Here is an 8,362-nt window from a genome sequence, read left to right on the forward strand (position 1 = left end):
TCAATGGCTCAAACAATTACAGGAGGACAAATTGACCCTGCAATATCGAGTGAACCAGGCCATTAATAAAATAAACGATACGTTCCATAAGCAGAAAGATGGTGACTCCCAGCTCTGGGAGCCTGGAGATCTGGTCATGTATTTAAAATTGGGTAGAAGGGAGCACAATTTGGAATCCAAATGGATAGGTCCCTATTCCATTGTGGACCGGCTTAGTCCTTTGGTGTACCGAATAGATAAAGATGGAAAATTAAAATGGGCTCATATCTCGCAATTAAAACTGTTTTCTTGAGTTTTAGATATCCACGTTCCTGGAAATGGTACTCGAGGCATGGAGCATTTGGATTCCAATAACTCTGGTGGCGATTCACGCACTGGAGCCAAAACAGCAACCGGACTCACGATGGGGAATTCAGTGGTACAATTGGACTAGCTGGAACACACCACAGGAGATACCAGTGGCCAACAACACACTGCAGGGAATCTTCATACTCCTATCAGTTCAAGTCTGGGTAAATATCACCCCTGGTGATTATGGATGCATCTATTCTGTATCAGCTCCAGGAGACTCTAGGTGGGGCTTCAATCCCTCCTGCGAACCTGGTCAGCCTGGATCTCAAACTATACCCCCTTTTAAACCAGAGCCTACAGAGACTAGAACAATAACACTCTGGGTGAATGAAACAATGTTTGTTGGGAATGTCACATTCTTGATTATAAATGGCCCAGATCCAGAGACTGTGAAATTTCCCCACTTGCTCCGGAGGCAACCCTGTATTCAGGTGCAAGTGGCCCCCATGATCTCTACTCCACATATCACGATGAGATGGGATAAGAACGACCTGGCTGGGGTGAAGCCTGAGTGTGCCCCATACAGCTCCCCCATATTTGATGCGTGGTATCGGTCATTACTGCAAGAACATATTCCAAGGAGGAGGGCTCGGAGTATAGTAGACACTGTGCTAGGGGGGATAGGAACTGGGACCGGTGTCCTGAACTCCATAGACCTTGAAGCACTGGGAAATAAAGTTAGTGCCATTGAAACCCTTCACTATTCAATAACGGAAGGGCAAGAACATCAAATCGCTCAATTGGTTCAAACAAGTATAGATACTGTAGATTTACAATGGCATACCTGGCAACACATAAACCACACTTTCTGGGCTGAATATGCCACCATGAGAGCCATTGCAGATAAAACTGCTCTAGCCCTGTGGTGTTCAGAACAGCAAATTCTTTCCATCATGCTAATGGAGAGGGAAATGGATTGGGTGAGAGCTAAGGATATGATGGTCCTAGCCCCTGTATTGACACGACATCAGAGTAATCTATTCTTGCCATACATTGCTGGATGGTACCAGCCATTACATTCATTCCTTAATGTACAGCAACTGAGCGGGAGCATTTCTGTCCAGGTGCTGAGAGCCCAGGAGGTGCAGACAACTAGGTTGATTTGCCCTTTCTCAGCACTGCCAGTAATCCAGGGAAAGCATATTTGGATTCCCAGACTGGCTGGGACATATATGAATATGAAAGGGGATATAGTGGACCACCGAGGGTGTGAGCAGTGGTCCTCACAACAATGGGTTTGCCCCACACTCCCCATCTTGGAAGAACCATGCTCTCTCCAAAGCAGAGAATTAGCTACATGTTTTTGGGATGAGATGGATAACTCCACCACCAAGGTGTATTTTAATGGAAGGAATTGTGTTTGTGCTGTGGGATTGGAGCCTGTAAGATGGCAAAATAAGTTTCATTCAGATCCCCCGTCCAAAAATGTATGTGTAATGTCTCCATACTCCATACCCCTAAACTGGTATATTATTTCCCAATACACACAGAAAAACAAATTGATGTAGAAACCTCAGATCTGGTGGACCTTGATCCGAATTTCTCTTTGGGTATTAATTGGACAGGCCTAGATGAGTGGATTTATAATAATGAACAAATTAGTAAATTAACAAAAACCACTCGGAGAAAAATCCAAACTAGAAGTTTGGCCATCCTCCATGAGGGAGCAGAAATACTTAGGGTGGCTGACCAGGCAAAACAATTAAGTATTCATCATTGGTATGATGTGTTTAAGGGTTGGTCCCCTACCTGGTCAGCATTTTTTAATATAATCCTCCATCCCATTATTATTTTAGTAATAATCTTGGCTGTTATGCTAGTTTTAATGCTCTGCATGTGCTGTTGGATGAAACGAATGTATTTTAAATTGAAACCACAGGCTGAAATCATGACCCAATACATAGCTTTAAAGCAGATACAGAAAATTTAAATGGTGACCACTCAAGAATTGTTCTTGAGAGGTCAAAAGGGGGACAATGTAGATAAATCTATGTATTATATATTGCTGCATATGACTTGACATTGTGCCTCTCTATATAACCTTGTAACTTTGTATTAATCCATATAACCTTGAAACTTTGTATTAATCTATATAACCTTGAAACTTTGTATTAATCTAGAAAACCTTGTAACTTTGTATTAGAGCCCTATATAGAAAACTTGTGGCAGAATAAGATTTTCCCCCACTCTCTTTCCCCCACTCTGTAATTAATTGCCCTGTTGAATGAATGAGGTGTGAATGAGTAAGACTTGGGAGCCAAGCACCTCCAGACAGCTACAACAGTTGAAGGGGGGTGGAAGCCAGACCCAAGGTGTCAAGTGGGCTGAAGAAAGAAGACCAGACATATTGACGGCCTTGGGGATTAGAAGCAGGCACCTTCTTTGGAAAACACCCTCTCTGCAGCACAAAGGGACCAACGGACACAGACCCAGAGTTTGAATCTGGGAAAGATTTGCATATGAGAGGGATGCTATAAAAGTGAGGTGTCTTGCAGAGGACCCCGGGTTTCGTCTTGTCACCATCGGAGCATCGATCCAGATCGGCAGAAGCCCGGCTCCACCCCTCCCCCATCTAACTCACCTGGCCAGTGCAGTTAAGGGGAGCAACTTGTTGGTAACAACAGCAAGACGGAGTGTGCTTGTGTGTGTGAGTGCATGAGTGACTTATATATATATATATATATATATATATATATATATATATCATATGCATATGATAACTGTTAATTATTCTATGTGTGATCAATAAATGTGGCGTGTTGCCTTATCCCCCTGAGAAAGATCCCGAGTACTTCTTTTAAGTACAACAATGTCACTTGTATAGATGTATGGACAGAATTGGCACTGGAGTTGATTGCGGGGTGGGTGAATGAATATGATGGAAGTGTGCTGGAAATAATTTGTTTGGAAACAATTTGGTTTGAGCCTGAATTTGAGTCTTGGATTACATTGCAGTGTACCTACATCCTCAAGTGCTATTGAAAATGTTACCTTAAGTAAATAACCATGCTCTAGCTTGATCTCTTTCTCATCTGTGCCATAGCAGTGACCACCATACATAGAATTATAGGACTGGAAGGGACCTCAAGAGGTCATCTACTCCAGTTCCCTGCATTCATGGCAGGACTAAGTATTATCCAGACCATTTCTGACAGGTGTTTGTCTAACCTGCTCTTAAAAATCTCCAATAACTGAGATTCCACAACCTCCCTTTGGAATTTATTCCAGTGCTTAACTGCACTGACTGTTAGGAAGTTTTCCCTAATGTCCAATCTAAACCACTGTTGCTACAATTTAAGACCATGGCTTCTTGTCCTATTACCAGAGGTTAAGGAGAACAATTTTTCTCCCTCCTCCTTGTAAGAACTTTTTATGTACTTGAAAACCATTATCATGTTTCTTCTCAGTCTTCTCTTCTCCAGACTCAACACAACAATGTTTTTCAATCTTCCCTCACAGATGTTTTCTAGACCTTTAAATATTTTGTTGATCTTCTCTGGACTGTCTCCAGTTTGTCTATATCTGTCCTGAAATGTGGTGCCCAGATCTGGACACAATATTCCAGATGAGGAAGTGGCATAGGAATAGCTTTTGGCATAGGGGTGCTGAGCTGCACCCCCAACTTTCCCGTCTGTGCCTCTCACCAACTTTTAGAGCTGGGGCCAGTAGATGGTACCCCGCATGTGGGGCTGGTAATAAGGATCCTGGGCCTGGTGAGACCCCACATGTATGTTACCTGGGGTTCTTTCAACCCAAACCTCTTGGTAACTTTTACTCTCTGCGAGGTGGTGTCAGGAAATAATTTAGGGGAGACACGGTTGTCCGACCGACAGATGGATGGTACAAACAGGACAACACAAGAGTGCTTTCACTTAAAGCTAAACTTTACTTAGTCTCAAGCACTTACATACATCCGCAACAGGTTAGTAAAACACCCCCACCCTCGATAATTACCGAAGTTGAGTGTGGCTCTCGAGTGACACCGAGCAGGCTTCCGATGGCCAGTTTTCCATCTCCTGGTGGGGACGAAGATGCGTCCAGATGTGAAGAGTCCTCAAGGGGAGTCCTCGAGGCGTCCCTTCAAGTGTTCCCAAAATTGTCCCCCCTAACTCAAACTTTTCTTCCCTATTTATCCATTAGTATTACAATAACATGTCACTCAAAAACTTGTTAGGCAAGCACTTTTTAAAGGTTAGGCAAGAGGTTTTCTTCTGATCATCACTTTCACCAGATGTGTTTTTTTCTTTTTCAGAGACTCCATGCTCGGGCGCCCTGACAGATATATGTCTTAAGGCATTTAAACTAAATGTATAGCTCAGCAATTTCACTAGAGATTTGGGCCTCAGGAAGGATGTGGGGTCAAGCTGCCCTCTTTGTGGCACCCAAACTCCTCCTCTTACCCATCCCTGACTTGGTTATGCTGTCTAGGCCTATTTTGGACCTGTTAGCTTGGTTGCTAACGTTCAAGCAGTAAGCAATAGTGGTTCAGGCACATTACTGGATTTGCCAAAATCTCCCCGTACATTTAGGGCCAGGCAGTGAAGCCCCCAGGCACGGGGCTATCAACTGGCCAGGACACCAAGGTGTGGGGTCAGTGGCCAAGCAGGACCTAAGGCCAGGAGTGGATTCCCCAGGCAGCAACAAGCCCGGTGGCTGGGACCCCAGACAGTAGGGATTTGAGGCTGGGACACCCAAAATCCCGCAGCCTTACTTTCTAGGCTTATGAACTGACGCCTAATCACTGTGGAGTAGTGGAAGAATTACTTCTCATCTTACTTACAACACTTCTGCTAATATATCCCAGAATGATATTTGCTTTTTTTTTTTTTACAGTGTTATACACTTTACTCATTTTAGCTTGTGATCCACTATGACCCCTGATCCTTTTCTGCAGTACTCCTTCCTAGACATTTATTTCCCAATTTGTATGTGTGGAACTGATTTTTCCTTGCTAAGTGGAGTACTTTGCATTTGTCCTTATTGACTTTCATTCCATCTGCTTCAGACCAAAGACAGGAGTTGCAGAAAGAGCAAAGTAACAACCATGTAAAATGATTTCATCAGAAGTATTTTGGCTGCATTAAGGATTGGCCAGGCTATTATGGAAAAGAGCAAGACGATGTGGATGTGCATTAAGTAATTTGGCTGTTATCATAAAAAGGAAGATCTTTCATATGGAATTTAGCATTGGTCAGTGCAAAAATGAAGACAGTAACAACCCTGCTCTTAGAAAAGAGGCAGATTCTCATGTTTGGTTCATTACTGTGTTATCTGATGATGTTAAGGGTGTATACTAAGCAAGAGCATGGCATCTCCATGTGCCCAGCACCTCTCAAGGTCAGGCCTCATGAAAGGTGTGGATTAGCAGTCTACACAGAGCATGAGAAGCCAGGAAGTACTGAGCTCCATCAATCTCAGGCAAATCACTTATGCCTACATGCCTCAGTTCTCCCCTCCACCCCGTAAAATGAAAATAATACTTGCTTACTGCAGTTAATTGGTTTATTATTTCTGTGTTTCCTGGTGTCCATTTCTATTCTCTTTAACACAGAATAACTTTGCTGTGTAAATATTAGACTCATATGGGATGAGTACATTCAACTTTATTAAATGAAGACAGACATTGACTCACAATCTTTTAATATTGGGCCTACAGCCGTTGCCATCAATAAATAAGCTCAGACAAAGGAGGTTAAAGCAACTGTCAATAATCTTGCTGGGGGGGGTTGATGTCATTTAACAGTAAAGTTACCAGAAAAAGGTCCAAAAATACCAGCACTAACTATATTTTATCCTCAAATACATTTCACTGTTCACACATAGTAAGCATGCCTTGTATAATGGAGTTCCCAGCTGATGTGCTGGGAAAGATACATGCAGGTTTCCTTTTAGCTCAGACATGGATGTTACAGTAGTATCAGGTGACTAAGAAATACAACATTAAGTAACAATTGAACAGAACAGTGAGCTCATCACTTTCCCCAACACTTTAGATGGACAGATCTACATTTTTAGATGTGACCAGTGATTTGGAACGGCTAACTGGAGATACCAAAGAGGACCCAGATTTTGACAGAGCAGTAAGCAACATTTTGTGAAAACCAGACCCCTCTAAGGTGTCTCAAATTAGGCACCCAAAACAACTAGTTGCTTTTGAAAGTTCAGCTCACAGAACAAATGTCAAGGAAAAACAATTACATGTAGCAGCAGAAATAAATACAGGAAATTACACTAATCTCAACATTGTAGGCATCTCTTCTTGATTCTCCCTCTTCCACCTCCTTTTCTCCATTTTATTGCTTTGCCCTCATTTCTGTTTCTCTTATTTGAATCTTTACTTCTCCTGAAAAGCAGCATTTCCCTCCCTTTCTTTCTTTGCCTCTCTCCTTTTTGCTGCCTTTTGTTTTCTACCTTGCTTATTCTCCCTAGGTTGCTTCTGTCCTCTTCTTCCTCCTCTTCTGCTCTTTCCTACTTTGGCCTTCCTTGTCTCTCTGTTCCTTCTTGTATCTTCCCTATAGTGCATGGTCTCTGGATGCTCTCCTCCTCTCTCCTTACTCTCTCCCCACTCTTTTTGATGAATTCTCCCTGTCCTGGTCCACGCTGCTTGCCGCAGCTCCAGTTGGCCAGGAACAGTAATTCATGGCCATTTGGAGCTGCAATCACTCAGATCTATGGAGGCAGAGGTAAATATAATGGTGGCAGCCCACCAAGCCTGGCAAACAGCTACAGTTTTTATTACCTACTCCTGCCCTAGTCTGTGTCCAGTTCCTCTCTTCTCTACCCTAAGATCTCACTAGCTTCTCTTTTCTCCCAGTTTAGCATTCCTCCAGTTCCTCTCAGGTGAGAAGGAAGATACAGCTGATGCTGTCACTGTTGTATATATGTGTGAAGAGTGACATGTTGGTGAGCCTGAGAGCTGAAGCTAGATCACATAGTATTGAGATAACTATGTCAGTTATGGATGTGATTATTTTTTTATAGAAATAGCTATAGGGAACAGACTAGGGAACCTAGTCTGCACTATAGGTTATAATGGCATTGCTATTTCTGTAAAAAAAAAATCACATACACAACTGACATAGTTATCTCAATACTAAAAGAGTAGTCGAGACTACTTGACTACTCGCATTTCACCCTCCCCACTGTATCAGAGGCAGGAAGGTGCTAGGGGGAGCTAGCTTAAAATCCGGTTCCCTCCAGCACTGTCTCTATGATGCTGCCTCCCACTCCCACCATGCTGCTGCTTCTGATACAGATCCGAGGCAGCAGTGTGGGTGGGAGGCAGGGAAGGCTGCTACGAAGCAGCCTCTGCCCGTGGCAGGCCCAGGCTCACCACGGGCAGGGGCTGTTCCACATCCCGTGAAGCAGTCCCTGTACATGAAGACCTGGGCTGGCCATGAACAGAGGCTGCTCCAGCAGTAGCCCCTGTCTGTGGGGGGTCCCAGCTCTTTATGGACAGGGGCTGCTGGACTCAGTGCGAGCCGAGACTGAGACCTGTCCCCACTGCGGCTCTGCAGTTTAAATGTAGTAGGAGCCACACTACCTGCCTGCCCAGCTCTTACTACATTTAAACTGCAGAGCCACAGCAGGGGGTAGCTCCTGGACCTGACGCGAGCCAGGACTGAGGCTTCCTCCCTTATTGATTAATCATGTAGTCAACAGAAATTCTATGGACTACATGATTTGCTAATTACTCACTTCCTAACATCCTTAGTGTGGACACAGTTATACCAGTGTAAAGGTGTATTATATTGCTATTGCTTATTCCCCACACCCAGTCTTTTCCATATGGGAAAAAGCTTTATTGGGATAAACACTTTATATTGCTATAATTGCATCCACACTAAGAGAAATGTACCACTTATTAACTAGACGGCTACAATTGTTCTTTGTAAATAAGGACTTGGTACAAGATCATTTGCCTGATATGTTAATGTGAGGTAAAAAAAAACCCAATAAACCTGAGTGGCTGATATGTACCTGCCAATGCCTGAAAATTGAGAAGTTTGGC

This window comes from Pelodiscus sinensis, chromosome 1 (assembly GCF_052426305.1).
Source record: "Pelodiscus sinensis isolate ZL-2025 chromosome 1, ASM5242630v1, whole genome shotgun sequence".
Taxonomy (NCBI): Eukaryota; Metazoa; Chordata; order Testudines; family Trionychidae; genus Pelodiscus; species Pelodiscus sinensis.